At 34.1% G+C, this 23,339-nt stretch overlaps 1 long non-coding RNA gene across 1 annotated transcript; it reads left to right on the forward strand.

The window, feature by feature from the left end:
* Positions 1–1,703: 1,703 nt before the first annotated feature.
* Positions 1,704–21,703, forward strand: LOC144419916 (uncharacterized). The gene is made up of 6 exons (XR_013474375.1): positions 1,704–1,818; positions 2,499–2,560; positions 3,186–3,286; positions 4,939–5,060; positions 10,943–11,050; positions 20,129–21,703. It is a non-coding gene; the product is annotated as an uncharacterized LOC144419916 (long non-coding RNA).
* Positions 21,704–23,339: the final 1,636 nt, after the last annotated feature.

A 23,339-nucleotide genomic window follows, 5' to 3' on the forward strand; every position in this document is an offset into this window, starting at 1 on the left:
TGAATGGTGGGCTACATATAGCAAAACTAATACTGGAGACACAAAATGATTTTTATCCAAGTGTCGCAAGTTTTATAAAAGTGGCAAATCTAATAGGATTACGAGTTGGGTTGCGCGAGACTAACTCACTATACCTCCAACATGTTGTTGACTAGGTCGAGTATATCATGTATTTTTATAGTCTTTCTTGGCAGTTTAGTGTGGTGGCCTGTAACTTTGCTCAGAGATCGGTCTCCTTTATTTCTGAGTGAGTGCGCGTGAGGTTACCAAGTTAGGCTTTTTCATCTCATCCTCCCATTGGACACTGAGTGTACATATGGATTGTTACAAGTCAGTGTATTAAATATGTATTATCCAACTTGAGATCCAGAGGGTAGACCTTAGTTGCGCTTATATGAAGATCCTAACCTAAACTAAAACCATAAAGGCACAAGTAAGCTTTCCTTACTGCTCCAACTACATTAGCTTGGTAAGTTGGGAGAGAGCCTTCAAATGATCAATGAAATTGTGCATGAATTAACAAAATCCAACAGTCGATGTTATGGTTGACACGCATCATCCAACTGAGCCAAGTTTGGCCAATTTTTCCAACCAGTAAAAGCTAGGCTAGCCCTACTCGTGGCCACAGTTATGAAGTTAGGGCAACTTCTCTAGTCGGCGGGCCAGATGTGAGAAAATGAAGTCGGTGGGACGGATTATTACAAAAAATACTTCGGTATCCAATCTGTGTTAAATGCTCGACACCCTCTGTCAACTTTAACGTTTCTTGGGATATTGTTCTTATTGTGGGGCTACGTTAATTACAGTCCACCTCTTCACGAGCTCCATGACAAATATTTGAATGGTCTCGAATAGATAATCTATATGTTATCAGTTGTTGTTGTCGGTATGCTCTTGTATTAGGCAGTCAATTAGGTACTTCACATAGAACCGTGATTAATGCTGTTGCTGATGTTATGTCTCCGCCGTTTGGTTTGGACGAAGAAATTACCATACAGTAGGCATCAAAACAACGTCACATTATGACCTCCCTTCAAACGACATCGCCGGTACGTTATTGTACGAAAAATTAAAATTATTGCAAGTCAATGAGCTAAGATTTGTACGCCAATGCAGAGAATGCATTGATATAACGCTAAACTTGTACACGCCGTTATTGTTTCGTTGAGTTGTGGGAGGGTTATATTTTTGATGGTATTTACTTGCGCGTTTACTCTACGTCTACAAATATAAACAGACAAATATAATGGAATTGCTGGATACTTTGTACTAAGCTCCCGTCACTGATGCAAAAATCTGAGATAAACACCCCTGTCACGTTTCAAAATAAAAAATGAGTAATTATGCTGTTAGGGTTTTGGGTTAGGAACAATTTGAAAATTTGAATTTCCGGCTGAATCTGCATCCCTCACCTTAACTGAATAATTACTATTTCTATTTAATTCGAGCGTTGGCGGTGTGATGTTTTGGGGTGGGACTTGGTACAATAGATCCTGAGAATATTACTGTGAACTAGGTAATATACGATGTATGAAGCAAATCCCAACCATCTTTTGCATTCTGCATCTTTGAGATCATGCTTCAGAAGCGTGATCGGCTCGTAACGACAACCTGGAGTAATTAAAGTAATCAGTTAAAAACATTTGATTGCCAACAATCAGTTAGCTTTTTTCGTCAAAAATTTTTGCGCGGGAAGCCACAAGCGACATCGCTTTTAGCCAGTCACAAATATTCGTGGTAAGATGAGGTTTGATTTTGTGTAGAATGTATGGATAGGCTGACTGCGGGTTATGACAGTGAGTTCGAAACAATATTCAGGTGGGCTAAATGTTCTTTATACCTATTGTTTTCATTGCTATTATATTGCTTTCATTTTACTATTGTATAAGTGGTAAATCAGAGGTTTTCGGGCCTATACGAATTGGAATTATTAACCTAATACAGAAGTCTAGATTGATGGATGATTTTCTTTTGTATCGAACTCACTAACAGCGGGTTCCATCGTTTACTCACAAATAGGCTAAAATTAAAAGTTATATGGCAATACATCAACTTATCATAATACGAAACTTAAACGTAATACACTGATCTACGTAACTACGTAAGCTGCATTCAACATGGTACGTTTTACATGAATGTAATGCATAACTTTCAAAACTTTCGCAAATGTAGCGCAAAATCCATGGTTTAATAGAGATTCGCCGTTGCCTTTTTACTTTAATATATTATTGTGAATAGATTGGTTCTTTGTACAAAGACCCCACTAACGTTCAAAATAAGAGAATTAGTAATTATCCAGTTAAGTTAGGAATCCAGATTGCGCTGGAACTTCAAATTTTTAAATCATTTCTAACCCCAAATGGATAATTACTAACGATATGTCATTTTAAAACGTGGCTGGAGCTTTTTGCAAAAGATCCGATAGATTCAGTCCTACTGTCCATTGAATATACAGTTCTGCGATAGTTTATTTATCAATAACTCAACTTTTTTTTCAGGTGCAGAAATATTAAAGGTTAAAGATTCAAAGAAACAAAGTAACTAACGGGGAATATTACAAGTAAATATTATTTGAACATTTTATTTGACTTTCGACGACTATTGATCCCTGTATATCACAGTTTTTGTTTTAAAATGCTAAACAATTCGATGCGAGCGCACCGCGTCTCGCGTCTTGCGATCAGAGTCAGCATTGTTATGCCCTTATTTGATCTTGTGTTTTCTCTCGAAATTGTAAGATTTACATTTTGCACAAGTTTTAATAATTGTAATTCGAAGCAGAAGTTCAAAAAAGTACTATAAATATATTACCTTGTATCAAATCGGTGTACTCTTTGCGACCCCTAAAATTCGTTGCGCGCTTCCCTGCTTGATAGCGATCCAAACGGTGAACAATGTGATAATGCAACAAGTTACTGATCAGAGGTAATTAGTCATATACACCAGGAAACAGTTATAAAACTACATTGAATATTTTATTGTTATTTTAATATTTGCAATTTCTGCAGTTTGAAAACTACACCTGATATGTTATAAATAAAGTATATATTTGAAAATTAATGGCAATCGCTGAAGAAATTTTATTCGTCTAAATTTTCTAATTTTTGGATTTTATGAAATTAAATGTCGAAACTCAAATTTAGAATTGGCTTACACAAAATCACTACATATATATTGATTTTCAGCGCTTTAAAACAGGACATTTTATCATTGCACCAAAGAAATTTGTCAAGAGCCAGGGTTTCATCATTGAGTGAGATGGAGGCCCATCAAGTCTGGAGAGCAAGTATGTAACCAAATCATTTGAAATTTTTCAATTTACATTTCTATAAATAAATGATATATTGTATTTTTTCGGGAAATCTACAGACAAATTGTTACTTTTAATATATTGAGTATAAGCTTAGTTTTGTTTCGTCTGTCAAATGAAATTTTCTATAAATTACAACCTCAAAATTTCATAACAACATGATTCGCACAACTACCGTTTTATTCTGGCTATTGAGTCGGCCCAATGAATAAGGCGGGGGTCATTTTTTAGAAATAAAATTGGGCTTTTTTTCGTTCCCACCCAATAGTCGAGACACAATATTGCATTACATTATATATGTAGTATATTATATATGTAGTATATAGTATAATGGCCGTTTCTGTCGCACAATATTCAGTTCATCACAACGACAATAATTTAAAATGTCTTTCTATTTTAATTTAATTGTGTTCATGGTAACTCGCGGTTGCGTCGACTTACGACAAGATGAAAGCATTACTTTTTTAAAATGCCACGACAATCGGCGAACATAATAATGTGCGAATATATTGCCCGATTATATTTAGTTTCGATACCTATTTTTTGCGATCTTGCGAATTTGTTATCGCCATTTGGAAAATCCTACTTTCTGCTATAAAGTTCCAGAAAGTACAACTTGATTTAGTACTTATTAAAAAGATATTTAAAGTTTATTAGTAAATCAAAAATACATATTCATCGTATTGCTTTACTATTAAGTTAATTGTGATGATTTTAATCTGCAATTGTGTTGACGAAATAAAAGCAATACTACTCAGAGAATATCAAAGTGGTTAAGTGTCCGATTATATTTTGTTTTGATTCGTATTTTTGTGAATTCGCCAAATATGAGCTGTTCGTACAATACCTACGGCGCTCCAGTACTGTACGTACCAATGTAGGGCAAAGAATCTTATGGAAAAATGCCCTGGTACGTACGTATAAGACGGTAGCACCCGAAATTTTGCGATTTGTAATGTCTAAAAAAGCGTTATTAATCGGTCTCGGACGATCATAAAACAAAACTTATGGTGCTATCCGTTTTATTTTTAGTATTTTGTATTGCCGCTTTTCAATTTAGAAAATTTGGGTTGCCACCACATTGACACCTACCAGAAATAAATTATTTCTCGTTGTTCGAACTCGGAAATTCGTAAGTGAGTTGTGAAATCCAATCGTTTGATTAAGCGACGCGTCACCTGTTACCAAATTTTCTAATAGTAAATTGCTATTCTTATTCTAATAGTTGACGATTGAAGTAAGGCCCAGTCCTACTCATTAACCAGTAATTATTTACTCGTATAATTTACTCGTTATTTGAATAAACTTCCCTTTTATGTTTTATGTAAATTCTAACGTAAATCGTAACTTGGCTGATAGTTTCGCATGTTTCATTTGCAGCCCGCAGTGAATTCCTGGCTCGTTGCGGACCTATTCAAATGCTCCGCGGACTCATTTGAGACCGCAGATTCTGGTTGGGAAACACTATTCTAAAGTATAAGCATGGCTTCTCTGTGCTCCTGTCAAATTACATTTTCTGTAACCTGTAAACTTAAACTTAATAATGACAGAGTTCGAACAACTATATTTAATTCAAATCAATATTATACAAAATTGACCTACATTTTATTATTTCATATAAATTTCAGCTTTCTGAAACACTTCTTGAAAGCGGGAAAGACAATTTCTCATTATATTTAAAGACATGCTGGAGGCATTTGTCCGATTATGCATCACTGAGAGAGGTGGCTGCCTCGAGTCTAAAGAGCAAGTATGTTATCATAATCTATTGAATTTTCCTAATTTACATTCATCACCACCATTATTCACGGATCCCCACAATAAATTTTGAAATTGGTATTTATTACTATTCCTAAGTAAGTTAAAATTACTTTACTTAATTTAAATGGTAAACATTTTTGATAGGCTTAATACCAGACATAAATAAATCTAAATTTCATAGATAAATTAAATATACTAAGGCTGCTGTAAACTCAACAAACATAATATCAAATTTGAGGTCGAACACCCTTTTGGTGTTTTTGGAATACTGAAAAGTTCCAATAACGTACGCGATGGCATTTTGGTAGAATCGCCGATAGTTTTTGTCAGCGTGACGTGTTTTTATTAAACAACTTATGTGCTTATTCTCGTTGAATCACAAATTTTCCCTGGCATATGCATGTATTGTTCCACGAGGCCTACGATAACTTTTTTTTTCTTGTGCGGATTTATGAGTTCAGTGTGGAAACAAGTTAGAATACTATATTATAAAAATCGGTGAGGAGAATCGGCATTATAAAATATTAAAACTAAAATCTAAAACGGAAGATTTCACCATTAGTTTTGTTTTGGCAGTCTCGTAGTAGATTGAAAACGCTTTTGAGACATTGTAAATTTGTATTATATTAGGATTTCTTTAAATTGTGTACAACTATACAATATAGTAACTGAAATCGAAACATGGTGAATTGTTCGCGCGATGTACCTTTTGTCGATTTTAAAACTAACGATGGAGCCCAATACGACTTTTTCTCCGTATGTGACGATATATAAGATAATTAATGCAAAATATATCGATCAATTTTTTTTTGCAATATTTTAAATTACAATCGTCCGTATTTTGTCCATATCTTTAAAATAATTTTGAGTGCCGAAAAAACAAATCAAATTTGACTAACCTCAAAATACGATTCCGGTCTACTTATAGTTGGCAGTTTGAGACGTATTATACGCAGTTTTTAAATAGTGATTTTTCATTTTAATAATCGTAAAAGTTTTCTCGACTAAATTCAAGTAACGAGAACACCATTAAATTACTATGAAATTACTATCACAAGACATTTTAAATGCTTGCACCGGCTATGAATTGAATATTTTACTCGAGAAAAAACTTTTTATCCACTGCGATCCTACTTATATGTAATGTCACATTTGAATTTACGCTCGTTGTCATATTTCGACGCTACTGGTGTCAAATTTTATTAATGATGTTATTACTTCTTTTGACAGTCACAAAATTAGCCAAGTCATTATTTTAATAAGTAATCGAATGGCTCGCGGAGCCCCTAAGTTTCTCTCACCGAGCACATTGAGAACCTCGGCACTAATAGACCAAAGAAGAAATTTTCGTAAGAGTGTTTGAAGTATCGTTGTACATGTTTAATACCTGAGTTCTAGGCAGAATATTGTACAATTTTAGCATCTCTTCGAAAATTAGCTGTTTGCATCTAATATTTAAATATTTACTCCAGCTTACCATATTAAGATTTTGTGGCAACGCTTCCAAATGGCCAAAAACTTAATATGGATACGCATTATCGCGATAGTTACCTTATGGGCAGGCTTGTCTATGGTAACGTCTCATGGGATGGGACAACACACATTTGTATTTTACGTGAGACACGAAATCCGTATGATTTTCGGGAAAATGATGGTAAAAAATTTCATTATGGATTCCGTTTCCATATATTTGAGCATAGCCCTCTTGTTAGTTATAAAGAGCAAATATGTTCAGCATTAACAATATACTTCGTGAAGGGGCTGACACATAGGTATGAATATAAAGTTAACAAAGTCCGTAAATGTTGTTGTTTCGCATGTCTCTTCTTACATGTAGTCCTATTTATTAGACGCTAAACCTAAATTTAACAATTTTTATTGAATTTTATCACAATGGGAATCCCATGGGATGGGATGGGAATGGGATAAAAAAAACATGATCCATAGACAGGCCTGCTTATGTCTATATTTATTAGCATGTGTCGCATAATCATATAATGTTATTTATTTTGTTAAATGCAATTCGAAACTGATTTGTTTTTTCCAATCGTGTGAATTATACTTGTATATAAGTTGTATATCTATCAACAAATATTAGTTGTAATTTTTCGGGAAACCTGCAGACAGAGTATTATTTTTATTATATTGAGTATAAACTCAGCTTTGGTTTGTCTGTCAAAAGAACTTTTCTATGAAAACCCCCAAAATACTTTATAATATCATGATTCGCACAACCATAGTTTTTTTCTGGCTAATAAGCGAAAAAGACAAGAATAAATTTTAGCAATATAAAATCGTGTTTTTGTCATATTACTGCCCAATATTCGGGTTAAAATTTGCATTACTTGGTTCCAAATTTTGTCAGATTTTCGTCATTCCTGAGAAGGAACTTTTTTCCTTGTGTTTGCAGTAATGATTTAGACACCAGTTAGTTTAGACACCAGAGCGCTCTCATAATTTTATATGGCAAAGTCTTTAGAACCGGACCCGTGTTCATTTCTACGTCGGCATGAAACTTAATATTCTACTGCAAAAAACTGACTGTAATTTAGCATTAAAAAGGTATCAGCAATTCTTTACTGGGTAATGGTTTTCAAACGATGGGGCGCGCCTTGTAAAATGGGCGTAGATAATTTTTGAGGGGGGATGTAGCTAATTTTTGGTTGTTGGACTTGCGTTTTTTGGATATTTACATTAATTCTTAAATGGCAACTCATTTCTATGTATAATGAATTAAATTGAGCACACAAAAGCATGTCTATATATCCTGTGTCATTTCTATACGTTTATTGCGTCCTACATTGATAGCATAGTCATTATTATCCTGCATAGGATTTACTGATTTAATTTTATGAGCAAATCTGGCTAATCTCATATATGTAATTTGAAATTATCATGGTCTATGACAGGGGTCGGCAACCTTTTGAACTCAGCGTGCCATTTTATGACTAATAAGCACCTTCGCGTGCCAAACATTTTTATGTGTTTGGTTTGCATAGTCAACTACCTGATTTGAATAGTAAGAGAATGTAAAACAGATTTATTTTTTAGGATAACGTACATGGAAATTAGCTAACGCGAGATTTCGGCATTCGGCATCTCTACCTTCGACCTGTCTTTGCACGACTTAGTTAATAGGTTTGAAGGCCATTCACGATTAGTTTTGTAGCCAGAAAAGATGTGAACGCGTCAATACTAAAGAAAACAAAATTTATTCCATCATTTTTGTTAGGGATACATGTAGCGAACGCTGTAATGATCAAAACTTTGGCTTCAGTGAGGTACCGAGTCAGTCAGGCGCGCGACCAGGATTTTCAAAAAGCAGGGTGGTCAAAATGGAAAATTTCCATTTCCTGCTGAAACAGTCTCCGCGATTAAGCGCTCGTAAGAAGACTTTTTTAGTGTATACCGACTTTTCTGTCGCGTAAAATATTCAATTCACGACATCTACGAGAATCTATAAAACTTTCTTCTATATTGATATAATCGTGTCCAACGTAACTCGCGGTTGCGTCTTCTTTCGTCAAAATATAAACATTACTAGTTGTTACATCGAGTATCGCATTCACTTGATTTTTGTATTGACTCAAACATTGCGTCCGTTTAACTTGTGTAGTAATTCAGTTGTTATTGTTGACGCCGTAATTTCCCTTGATTGACAGTGTGCTTCTACACACTCTATTACAAAACAATTGGGAGAGTCTTCGTGGCAATTGCTTGCCCAGACATGTATCGCTTAGTCAGGGATAGTTTTGGTAATTTGCTTTAGATAGCGCTTTACTTTTGCAGAGAATGGCGCTCGTTTCGTTGTAGTTTGTAAATAAGTTAAAATTGTTCAGCGACCTTGACTTTTTGTTTTGACAGAAGGACAATTAAATAATGTAGATTATGGCTGCCCCACATAGGCCCAGTTTAAGGATATTTTATGAGCATTAGATTGCCTTCGTGATTGTTTTTACAGTTATAGTTTAATTAATTGATTTGTTCGAATTTCATTGACGAATGATTTCATGTCCAACTTATGATAATTTAAGCCTGGAATAGCAGACAAATTCCGTATGTTATACTTTGTAATTCTATCTGATTTGCGAAGTTATTTAATAGTAATTTGGTTCAAATTGTTGTTGGATTGAGGATGCAAACTTGGGGCTTGGAAGACCGCGTTATTGAACTGTTAATAAATATCTAGTGTGCAGTCGGTGTCGTCCAGGTCACAAAGAACGGCTGTTACGCTAGTCTAAAATACCGCCCAATCTGTTGACGTAAAAATATGAGATAAACATGCCTACCGGTAATTGTATTTAGTTTCAAAACTTTTATTGTGATCTTACGAATTCGTTGTCGCCGTTAGAAAAATCTCAAGATCTGTATTAAAAATCCCACACAGTACAATTAAACACATATAAAGTATATATCAGTAAATCAAAAATACATATTTATTGCCTCGAAATCCCGCGGAAGGATTTTTTGCTGTGCAAAGTAATCACAATCCATGACCGATACGGTCATATATATATTGTCTTGCTTTATTCTAATTTACTTGTGTTAAATTTAACCTGCGGTTGCGTCGACAAAATAAATGCTTCACTAATCACTACTCTAAACTACCACGGCAATCCGCGGACATAAAAATGTGTAGGAAACTTCCCGGTTATATGTAGTTTTGATCCCTATTTTTGCCATTTTGCGAATTTGACAAATCTGAGCTGTATTTGCAACAATGACTCCGCTCCATCGCGATGCTGCCACTCAGATTATTTTCAAGATGAAACCGTTGGAAAAATCCCAAGTCTGCTATAAAATTTCATGAAGTAAAATTTATTTTTGTACAGTAAAAATTGGTTGAATACATTTTAAATAATTATTATAACCACCTTTTCTGTTGAAACCATTATTGATATTCTGTTGAGCGTTGGAAGTTAAATTGTATTTTAAATAACGATAACATATAAGTGTATTAGGATAACCTTAAATATCACACCCATTGGTACTGGTTTAACCTTATGGTTCGTGTCCTAAAATTAAATTTTCTATAATTTACTATAGCCGTAAATAACCTTGAATGTATACCATCTACAATCCCTGTGGCTAATGTAACTTATTGAAAATTATTTGTTGAGATATATATTTTTAGTTGTTGGGAAGAAAAAGACCGGAATATTAATGAAAATATAACGCACAATGCCTGTGTTACATAAACATTTTAATTAAGCCTCCCAAGTTTCGCGCTAACTAGTTAACAATGTGCTACAAAAACACAGATAGTTAGGGCGAAAGTTTTTGTCAATAAGCACGTTGCAAATACGTGGATGGAACGTAAATGATGAAATAAATTAGGAAAAATGTTTACGTTCCCTTGTGAGGCGCGCCCCACCGTTTGAAAACCAATGAACCAGTAAATAATTGGCTCGTCAATATTTATATGATGAAATACAATATAATGCACTGACAGAACATTAAAATTAAGTACAAAATGTAATTTTCGTGGAAATCAGCAAATAATTTTAGAATAAACGAAAAATTAATAATTTATTTTTTTAAACTTTGAGTATAAGCTTAGCTTCTCTGTGTTCCTGTCAATTACAATTCCAAAGATTGATAATGACATAGTTCGAACAACTATATCCATTCTCTGTATTTCTGTCAAATAGCATTTATTGTGATTTATATAACTTGATAGTGTCTTAGGTCAACGAAATTTAGTTTCACCTAAAGTTAGATAGACTCGGTATACACATGATCATGACATCAAACTGATTTTTATTTATGTATTTTTAATATAAGCTTACTTTTGCTTCACCTCTGCCAAACAGCATTTTTTGTGATTTATAAATCCAATACTTGATAATGAAACTATACATTTATTTTCAGTTTTCTAAAACACTGCTTGGAAGAGTCATTGCAGAATCGATATTGTTAACAGTCTGGTGCATCACGGAGTGAGATGGAAGCCTATATAGTCGAAAGAGTAAAGAGCAAGTATGTAATCTTATAAATCTTTCAATTCATATTTTGTCAGGTATAAACATATATCATGTTAAATCCCGCTAGTCAGGAAGAGCTGCAAATATTTGAATTATCCTCAGAAGATGTCCAAAATATTTTGCCCAGTTTTATTGATACAATTCCGTAAAGTCATGTAATGCAATGGTTTCTGCACGCTAGTTCACGGGCAGGTGTTCAGTTTTTAGTCGGTTTGCTATAAATTTTGCTGCTTTGTTAATTTCGTATACTCAATTTCCGAAAAGACGCGGGTTATGTTTCTTTTTGGGCTTTCTGCTATCGATGGCAAGTATCGAAGTATGTATGTGCCAGTCGCCAGCAATGGGGTTATAATACTGGCAATGGGGCATTTGCGGTTGCATTCATACAATTGGTGGGGCCTTATTTTATAGTGTTTATTATATTCATATTTTATGGGTTTCTTTCCTCGCCATAGCGTTTTGTTAGTTTTTAAATAGTCCAGAAAAGAAGGGTTCAATCGAGTTTTTGGTGTTCGTTGGAGCTGTTCCAAGGTTTTGACGAGGGTCCTTTAAATTTAAACAGTTTTATATCATGGCTTTTTTCTATCACATCGTCCTCAAATTATGCAAATTTAACTACAGTTCATCTCAGATATTTAAACTTCCACGTTCAACAACTAATAAATTATCGTTGCTGGTTGTATAATGTGCGTAGTTAGTTGTACGTTTTAGTGAACCCGTCATCTCCACAGATGTCGCTCGCTTGGGTGTTTGTGCCTATATGATAGTGCCCTTAGATGCTTTCTGATTATGACTTTAAAAACATCTTGGGTTGTTATGGAAAACCCGGGATTTTCAAGATGAATCTTTTCATTTTCTATAACCTTGCACGAAATTAGACTTTCCATTTCTAGAATTTGAAAAATCACACAACGTTACTTAGTATTATTTTTTTCGATGGTGCCATTTCGCGAGAGTAGAAACAGACAGGTACAAATAGATATGCTGAAATATATATCCAATTCATATCGAATTATATATTCTGTCATTCGGTAACCCAAAACGTGACATAGTTCACATAATAACATAGTTCTAAAAATTACTGGTACATTCAAATTTTAACCCCCAAGTTGAAATTAGATCGAAATAATTAAATATTCTTCTATAATTAATCAATTTTTGTAAAATTTACCGTCTTCGAATACCACATTGTGCCACCACAACTTTTTGTTGAAAGTTTTTTTATATTAGCGCTCGATTTGATGGAATATTTAAATTTTTCCCCGCTAGGTCGGAAAAGTTCGAAATAGTTCAATATTATTGAAAAAACTTATTGTGTTTCAAGTATATTACCGCAATTGAGACTGTTTCTTAAGAAAAATAGAGATTTGGGAAAACACCCCCGCCATCTTGAAAATGACAAAATATTAGTTGTCCAGCTTGGGTTAGGGTTCGGGTTAAGAATGATTTAAAAATTTGAAATCTGCATTCGTTTTTCTTTTTTGAAAATTAATAAATGATCACTTCTAACTCTTTGATAAAGTGTAATAAATTGATAGGTTTGAAAGCACGTGACACGAGGACTTTTTATAATTTTTTTGGAATTTTCTGATTTTGTCGTAACGATGCTGATCAGTTTGATTTTTATTAGGGCTTGCGATTACTTTTGCAGAACAATGCAGTATTACACAATGGTATTTTGCGAAAATCCTAAGCTATGTGGTGAAAAGAGGAAAATAAACTGCAAAATTCTTGTTCCTTCATGTTCCATAGAAAACAGTTCCAAACAGGCTGGCAAGCCAGAAAATATCCAATTTACACTGCACACATGCCGAGTCATATTAATAAGGCCCTCGCTTGATCGTTTGTTCTTCTATTTTAGCTGATCCTCCTCTAATTAGTGGACATTTATAAACTTGTTTTGGTATCCCAAGGGCATGATACTGTAATATCGTTATACCATACCTAGTTCGTCGAATAGAGTCAAATAGAATAGTTTTTATTACTTTAACTTGTTCTTTATTTTAAAGTTGGAGATGGTTAGAATAATTTTAGGTTAAAACACATCCAAGTAACTGCGAACTGAAGGCGCTTAAATTCACCCAATAGGCTAGATAATTCCTCTGCTACAAATGTGGTGCACTGGTTTGTGCGTGTATTGGAAAAAGGAACACAATATACAAAAGGAAACTAATTCATAATATAGAGCCGAGATAAAATATTGCTCATGAGACAGAATGTTTTTGTGCGGTAAACTGTGTTTGGAAAGACAAAGTTTTGGCGTTGGTTTTAAATTTAGCCGACACATTACTGGAATGCTTTGCTTTTATTCATTTCGTATCACATGAATAAAAAAATAAATAAATAAAAATACGCTCGTTACGTTAATGAGCCTTGTTGGTTGTAATTGTGACAAAATTATACTACTTGAGATTTTGAAAAAATAAAAATGCGATTTCTACTTGCTTTCATGCAGGTACATCCTAAAACTCTCACCTGTGATGCGATTGTTTTGAAGTCATATTTTACAAATATGTTAACGTATCTATAAATATTATTATTGTTTGATTCAAATTTGAATAATTTTAAGTTGAAACACGTTCAAATATTAACTGAGGACAGCTAAACTAACCCAATATGCTAGGTTCATTTTGCAATAATATCGTCTGGCTTGAATATTAATTTTTTAACAAATGTTCATATTACGATCGTGCCTTGTTTACTTGTTTTATTTTATCAATAATTGCGGTATATTGAATTTTCATTTTTTTCAATTCCGGTTTGGAATGATTAAAATGAGTGTTCTACCTTTTGCTTAAAACAAACATCAATGTCGTTGTACAGTCAGTGCTGGTCAAACAAAATTAAAACGCTTTCGGAAAAAGGTATCGAGTATCGGTAATATCGGCAAAATATTTGGTATCGGTATTTGTATCGATATAGGCTAAATGTAGACTGATATGAAAATTATTTTTTGCTTTTCACGGTATTAGCCTCGTTAAGTATGAGCAATGCTGTTTCCCAACCGCGCGAATAGAAACGAGAATAGGACACCCACAGTAGCCAAACCCGATGAGTTTTCTAACCGAACGCCGATATTATTACCGTCAGTGTGCAATGTATTCAAACTAAATAACGTATCTGGACCCTGAACATTAATAAAACCTATTCAGCCGTCGCTGCTGAGCTCATTTTGCAAAAAAATTTTTAATGGCGTTTCTCGGTTAACCAAAACAGCCTGAGATGCCATTGAGGGCTTGTTGGAAGCGTATTTGTGTTTTCTATACACAAGAGGTCGCTAATGGACCATTCGTCGTACCGTATTCCGCGTACGTGAGAGAGCGATTTGTGTAAACAGAAATTCCTCACTCTTTTGTTCCGGGCCGTTGAGTCGTCATTTATTGGACACGTAGTGGACATAACGATCGTTTCAATATTATGTTGTTGTTCTTGTTCTTTGACACGTTTTTAAAAAGTCGCTTTTCTCTTCGAATACTGGACCAATTGCTTTGAAATTTTCAGTGGTTAAAGATTAATTTTTTCGCTAGAAGGCTATTACTTTTGTTTATTCTTAAATTTTATATGAATCCTACGAGATATGATATTTCATACAAAATTTCGCGGTATTTATTTTTACTCATGGGAACACTGTTTTACACTTATTTCAAGCGGTTTCGCGATCGATTGTCTTGCTCAGTACTACAGCTACTGTAGGTACCGGTACCGTAACGCAGTGAAATTGACTTATTCCTTCCGCGGTATTACTAATGCTGCAATGCAAGTTTTATAGCCTATCGTATGCGGAACGGAATATCAGACCTACAGGTTCGGTACCGGTACTGGTAGCTCAGTACGTAAGTACGATACTGGTACTGGTGCCGGTACCGGTGTCTTACCACAATGAAATTACCGTAACTTATTCTTTCATGGTCCTACCAGTGCAGTAATGCAAGCGTTGTAGCACTTGTAGCCTACTATATTTGTTTATTTTGATGAGAGTCTACTGGAAACAACATAAAATTTAAAAGGGAAGAATTGTTCTGTGATCAATTATCTGTCCTAAAGTGTAAACAACATAAATTTTGCAAGGGAACAACTGTTCTGTGATCAATTACCGTATATGGCCTACAGTGTACAGGTAAGATGCTGGCTGACTGCTAACCGGTACTGGTAGCTCAGTACGTAAGTACGATACTGGTACTGGTGCCGGTACCGGTGTCTTACCACAATGAAATTACCGTAACTTATTCTTTCGCGGTCTTACCAGTGCAGTAATGCAAGCGTTGTAGCACTTGTAGCCTACTATATTTGTTTATTTTGATGAGAGTCTACTGGAAACAACATAAAATTTGAAAGGGAAGAATTGTTCTGTGATCAATTATCTGTCCTAAAGTGTAAACAACATAAAATTTGCAAGGGAACAACTGTTCTGTGATCAATTACCGTATATGGCCTACAGTGTACAGGTAAGATGCTGCCTGACTGCTAACTCAGTACCGCTTGACACGTTTTTAAAGTCGCTTTTCTCTTCGAATACTGGACCAATTGCTTTGAAATTTTTAGTGGTTAAAAATGAAAATTTTCTCCAGAAGGCTATTACTTTTTTTTTTGCTATGACGTCATCAAAATTATGTGACTCTACGTGTCCATATATTTGAGCATAGCTCTCTTGTCATATGTGAGCTAGCTCGTGTGCGTAATAGTGGTTTTGCTGTTTGTTTCTCTAACAAAATGATACCACAGACAATGCCGCAGCGGTAATCGTAGCCGAGCAATGACGTGCTATTTTTGAGTAGGTCACTTGCGTTCAGCATCGCGTCGGCCGTATCTTTCGTGTTGTGATTATCTTGTGAGAATAAGTTGACGTAATCAATAGTAAACAAACTGCTTTACTATTCGAAAGTGACTTATATTATCAGCTGCTCGTCGTTCGGTCATAGCGCAATGTATTTAACATACTGCTTTACTATTCGAAAGAGACTTATATTATCAGCCGCTCGTCGATCGTCATGGGTAATGGTTGTTTATGGACAGAAAACTATTGCCATCTCGCTGAAATTACTTTCTTTCAAGTAATAACGTATTCTTTGTGTGTTTCTTAGCTTTCAAATACTTACAGACATAAAACTCGTAAAATTGAAAATATGCCAAAGAAAAATGACGCCCTACCGCGATTACGAACACTCGGACAAGCATATATCAAGCTTGAAAACGATGCAAAAGTGTCTTATTGGTTTTTGTTTTGACATACGTCCACGATAAGACGTATACGTAACGGATATTAACTCTTACTCACTAGTATCTTTCGTGTTATGATTATCTCGTGAGAATAAGTTGACGTAATCAATAGTAAACAAACTGCTTTACTATTCGAAAGTGACTTATATTATCAGCTGCTCGTCGTTCGGTCATAGCGCAATGTATTTATTTATCATTTGACGATGCAGTAAACAGTAATCATACTGCTTTACTATTCGAAAGAGACTTATATTATCAGCCGCTCGTCGATCGTCATGGGTAATGGTTGTTTATGGACAGAAAACTATTGCTATCTCGCTGAGATTACTTTCTTTCAAGTAATAACGTATTCTTTGTGTGTTTCTTAGCTTTCAAATACTTACAGACATAAAACTCGTAAATTTGAAAATATGCCAAAGAAAAATGACGCCCTACCGCGATTACGAACACTCGGACAAGCATATATCAAGCTTGAAAACGATGCAAAAGTGTCTTATTGGTTTTTGTTTTGACATACGTCCACGATAAGACGTATACGTAACGGATATTAACTCTTACTCACTAGTCATAGCAGAGCCATATTGTTATAAGCGCTTAACTGCTATCCCGGCTAAATTGGGTTGTCTTATTATTTGAAATTTTTTGAATCTGAAAAATTGTGTCGCATGAACAATGCTTGCAAACTGTTACTTTTACCTAGTTCGGACTGCACACTTGAGATAATAATTACATAGCATGTAAACGTCGGCAATTACTGCTTTAAAATATTGATATTGGCTTTTTATCGTTGTTGTCGATAGGGTTGCCACTTCTGGATACATTTTTTTTCGAATCGAATCTCGAATCAAAACTTTTCGAATCGAATCTTTCCGAATCTGATTCCATTAACCTTTTTTTTTATTACATGCGTCAAAAAAGCTCAAATCTAGAAGAAAAAAATTTGAAAATGGAATAGGCTATATAGCAAGGATGATAAGGGTTTTTCAGTGAATAAGCCACACTTATTTTCATCATGATAAAAAAGATGTAGGTCATAGATATCACTAATAAATGCATTGATGAAAAACTTGCTGTTGCAACTTATCTGTGAGTCTTGCAATACTGAGTTATTGTGTTATACTTGTATCAGGGCTGAGGCAATTTGATGGAATTCATATGAGAAAATAAGCAGGGAACAGTTGTACTGTTATGTCGTAAACACAGTAACAGCACTGCTTTTCCTTGTCCCACACCAGTATATGTGACCGTGGTATTTCCCTTCTTGTTATATTGAATTAAGGCCGGCCTTATTACCGATTCTTTATCTTCAAAATCTTAGTACAATATTTTATATTTATGCTAGCAGCATAGAGTAATACGACAAAAACATTCTAATTGCATCTGAATTACTATAAATGGGAAATGCTTACAAGAATATGATTGAAGACGATAAAATTAACCACGATTAAATTAAATTCGATAAAAACAATCGTTCATCCGACTACGATTGCGAACAAAAATTTCCATAAATATTAGAGAAAGTATTATTTGTGGCTAACAGCGTTATTGGCCAACTCGGGCTTCATTATTAATGTGGACTACGTTTAATTTCGTAATTCAGAAAGTCCAAATGTGCATAATGAACGCCGCGCTGACGAGCGATAATTGGTTGCCGCTTTATCTCGATCGGACATGGTCGCTGGGGCTAAAGTAAGACGACATTCGCACAGTATGCTCGGTCTGGTATGAAATCTGCCACGTGTTGATGTAAAACAGTGCACAAGTTGCCATTCCTCAAGTATTATTTACTCCCACCTGTCCGTTATGACATTTGCTCGAAATAATTCGAAATGTTTTATTCGCTTGTATCGCGCTAACAAAATTAAAAGTAAATACTACTTTTTTTTGTAACAGCTGAAAAAAGACGTGTATGTACTATTACATTATGTCCCCCTGATTTCGTTTACCGCCACTCGAGTGGAAGCCTGACAAACGCAAACAAAATAAATATATATTTTAGGATGAGAAACATGATTGTCAATTAACATTGCCGGCCGATGAACTCATTCAGTAATAGTTCTCTTCAAATGTACGCAAAATATTGCTCTCAGAACAAAGTTTAAATTAAATTTCAATCAAAATTAAACATTATCTAGACGTCGGTGGCCGATTCTTTATCCAATCATGCCAGGGCGTACAATAACTTAGTCGCAGCGCAGGTGTGCTGTTGAAAATTTTCATCAAAATTGTCACGAATTTTCAGGTATACGATCCATTTAAATTCGCGCATAATGGAAACTTCGGCTATTTAGTGGAAAACTGAACTCGCAGTTTGCTGGTAATTACGCCACACATCATCTCGAGTGATGCGTAAAAGAGTGTGTTGTGTCGAACTTGAAACAAATGACGGCAGACAAGTAAAAAAGTCAATCACGAAAAATTCATTTTCATTTATTTACGTCCCGTAATTTGTTGCTATTTGGAGTGCCGCATAAACGCATTCGGCAGTTTTAACGCCACCGAAAACAACGATTAACAAATGTTCAATGTTTTTTTTTCGGTCCCGTAATTTGGTGTTATTTGGAGTGCTGCATAAACGCATTCGGTAGTTTTAACAGCGCCGAAAACAACGATTAACACACGTTCAATGTTTTTTTTTCGGTCCCGTAATTTGGCGTTATTTGGAGTGCCGCATAAACACACTCTGGCAGATTTTAAGCCGCCGAAAACGACGATTTAACAAACGTTCAATGTTTTTTTTTCGCTAAATCGCTCTCTTTTTCCGAATCGCGTAAATCTGATTCGAATCGATCCGGAAAAGATGCGATTCGAATCGATCCGATTCGTAAATCCAAAAGTGGCATCCCTAGTTGTCGAATCGATATCGGCGACAAGTAGTATTGGTACATCACTCATGTTGGAATTTCTAGTATAATGTAATGGACGTTAATGTAATGTTTAAAATTGATATCCACCGGATGCGTTATTGAATCAAATGATATGTTGTAAAACAATGTACTCTCTCACTGCAAACATTAAAAACTCGTATGATATCAAATAGCATCTCTTATTAGGCCATCTTAAGCGTGTAATTGGTTACACATACTACTACTAAGATTCATTTCCTTATCCACAGACAAAGTTTAATTGTTTTATTCCGTATATATATTTGACCCGGGGTTATTTGAAAGTTATCGGGCATTTGGTGAATGACCGCTCATAGACTACTCTCTTTGAGGCAATTTCATCTCCTGTTCGTGGAAAGAAAATAGGCATGTTGAAGTAAACAAAATCTTGTATCGGTCTTGTCTTCTCATATTCTTGTTGGTTTATTATTATTTCGGTATTTCGGATCATTGCGAGTCGGCTATTCAAGAGTTAATTCGCATTAGAAGTTTTTCGTTTAAGTAGTGTTAATTCAATTACCGTAATAAACTGGTTGTTGGCTTGTATTATATTTTGGTTAAATTGGTTCAATAATATTGCATAAATTAATGTTGCTATTGTTTGCATTTTTCGAAATTAAGTATGTTGTCGACTTACTTAAGTTGGTTGCAAACTTTAGCAACCCTATACATTAATAGTTTTGGCTTCTACATTATGCGTTTCGCACATATCATTTTTGTTTGTACTTTATTCATGTAGACTGGATATTTCATTGCCAGTGATAGACATCAATCTTATTCAAAGTTGTGAAATTGTTATTATCGAGAAAACTGGCAGGTTATAAGTCGAAGGTAGATGATGACGCGCAGCGTCACCGCCCAACACGTTATAGGCGTCTTGTAGAGCCTCATCATACGAAATAAGTTGCTCATAATTTACTTCCTCTACTATGAAAAATGCATAATAACCTAATGTATATATATTTTTACAGGATTCCTCAATTAAGAAACTGGACGACTCTTTCTGTTTTTCAAAAGAGAATAAAACTCAATTATTCAGATAGGAAGAAGAGTTTTATTAAAGATAACTAAGATGTGCAAGACACACAAGACTTTGATATAGAAAAATTCACTGTTTGTTTGAGACCGAATCCCATTGCCATAGGTACTTTAAGCTCGCATGCATGTGCACGGATTACCAATATGTGGTAGCAAACAAATGCATTGGGCAGCACACACAATTGTCTTTATATTGAATAAGACTGTTGTTTAAAGCTATACCAAAATGCCATACACACTGTAAAAGGATTATATATATGTGAAAGTTTAACACGTGTCAACCCGTAAGGAACTAACTATTTTTTTGATTTGAATAATTGTAAACGGATTCTTGATTGTATATTTATTAATAAGTTGAATCATAGCTCAGAAAACTAAATACAATTGTTATTTGTTTTTAACACCCTGCAATGTAATCCTGTATTTGATGTCCTGGTGTGGAAAATTTAAAAAAATTCTTTCGTTTCACGTTATATTTTTATTACTGTTATTATATGTTACTGATTCGTGATTTATATTATTGTTTATTACTGATATTGTATATTTTTTAATCAATAAGCTTTTTTGTAATATGCTATTTCCATATTTCGCTAACTTTTTTGCCGTAGTCATTATTTTCTATTGTATTTCTTAAGATATTTTCAACAGGAAAACAAGATATCGTGGCGACGACAAAGGGAGAAAAGTATTGACAGGGCTTGCAATAGCTTTTTTTTTTAAATACTTTATTCATTATAGATAGATTTAGACCCCTCCCCGCCATTAGGGATAATAGGGATTTTATTAGGCTTAGATATTTTTAATGTTATTCTAGCATTTCAGGCACACAATTATGAAGTCACTGGAAAAATCAAGAAAAGACGGATAGATAGAAAATCTACAAATTACATGTAAATAATTTTCGAATTTTATAAGGTCTAGATATTTTTAATGGTATTCTAGCTTCTCAGGCACAGAATTATGAAGAAGTAAGGAAAAGACTGATACAAGGAAACAATGAAGAAATTAGGAAAAGACTGGAACAAGGAAAATCTACAAATTGAATGTAAATATTTTTACAAATTTTATTAGGCTTAGATATTGTTGACACTATCTTAGCTTCTCAGGCACAGAATTTTGAAGGCACTAAAGAAAGTGAAAGAAGACGGAACCAGAGACAAATCCAAAATACCGGTAAATATGTTACATTTGTTTCATTAGGCAGTCTTACTTTTTCCATTTAGTGTTCATTTCGATTTTATTTCGATATAATATTTTTCTGATTATATTATTACTGATACGATATTGCACCGAGTAATATGTTTATTGCTGGCATTTAATATGTATTATTAAAGCTCTTTTTAGTATTATGTTGTATCCATACTTGCCTATCTCATTTGTCGTAATGATTATTTTCTCTTCTATTTTTGAGATATTTTCAACTGGAAACGATATCGTGACACCGAAAAAAGAAGAAAAGTATTAACAGGGCTCGTCATGGCTTTTTTGTTTTTAATATTTTATTTGTTATAGATAGATTTAGATTCATTTCCCCCCATTAGGAATACAGGCCATTAGGAATAATAGGCTTTTTCTTAGGCTTAGAAGTTTTTAATGTTATTCTAGCTTTTCAGGCACAGAATTATGAAGAAGTAAAGAAAGGACTGATACAAGGAAACAATGAAGAAATTAGTAAAAGACTGAAACAAGGAAAATCTACAAAGGGAATATAAATATTTTTACAAATTTTATTAGGCTTAGATATTGTTAAAATTATCTTAGCTTCTCAGGTACAGAATTTTGAAGGCACCAAAGAAAGTGAAAGAAGACGGAACCAGAGACAAATCTGAAATACCGGTAAATATGTTACATTTGTTTCATTAGGCAGGCTTACTTTTTCCTAGTGTTCATTTCGATATAATATTTACTGATTATATTAATACTGATACAATAATGCACCGAGTAATATGTTTATTGCTGGCATTTAATATGTATTAATAAAGCTCTTTTTAGTAATATGTTGTATCCATACTTGCATATCTCATTTGTCATAATCATTATTTTTTCTTCTATTTTTGAGATATTTTCAACAGCAAACGATATCGTGACACCGACAAAAGAAAAAAAAAGTATTAACAGGGCTCGTCATGGCTTTTTTGTTTTTAATATTTTATTTGTTATAGATAGATTTAGATTCATTCCCCCCAATTAGGAAAGCTCCCCATTAGGAATACCCGCCATTAGGAATAATAGGGTTTTTATTAGGCTTAGATATTTTTGATGTTTTTCTAGCTTTTCAGGCACAGAATTATGAAGAAGTAAGGAAAAGACTGATACAAGGAAACAAGGAAGAAATGAGGAAAAGACTGAAACAAGGAAAATCTACAAATTGAATGTAAATATTTTTACAAATTTTATTAGGCTTATTATTGTTAAAATTATCTTAGCTTCTCAGACACAGAATTTTGAAGGCACTGAAGAAAGTGGAAGAAGACGGAACCAGAGACGACTCTAAAATACCGGTAAATATGTTATATTTGTTTCATTAGGCAGGCTTACTTTTTCCATTTAGTGTTCATTTCGATTATATTTCGATATAATCTTTTTCTTGATTATATTATTACTGATACAATATTGCACAGAGTAATATGTTTATTGCTGTCATTTAATCTGTATTAATAAAGCTCTTTTTAGTAATATGTTGTATCCATACTTGCCTATCTCATTTGTCATAATCATTATCTTCTCTTCTATTTTTGAGATATTTTCAACTGGAAACGATATCGTGACACCGACAAAAGAAGAAAAAAGTATTAACAGGGCTCGTCATGGCTTTTTTGTTTTTAATATTTTATTTGTTATAGATAGATTTAGATTCATTTCCCCCCATTAGGAATACAGGCCATTAGGAATAATAGGCTTTTTATTAGGCTTAGAAGTTTTTAATGTTATTCTAGCTTTTCAGGCACAGAATTATGAAGAAGTAAAGAAAGGACTGATACAAGGAAACAATGAAGAAATTAGTAAAAGACTGAAACAAGGAAAATCTACAAAGGGAATATAAATATTTTTACAAATTTTATTAGGCTTAGATATTGTTAAAATTATCTTAGCTTCTCAGGTACAGAATTTTGAAGGCACCAAAGAAAGTGAAAGAAGACGGAA

This window comes from Styela clava, chromosome 2 (genome assembly GCF_964204865.1).
Source record: "Styela clava chromosome 2, kaStyClav1.hap1.2, whole genome shotgun sequence".
In the NCBI taxonomy this organism is placed as follows: domain Eukaryota; kingdom Metazoa; phylum Chordata; class Ascidiacea; order Stolidobranchia; family Styelidae; genus Styela; species Styela clava.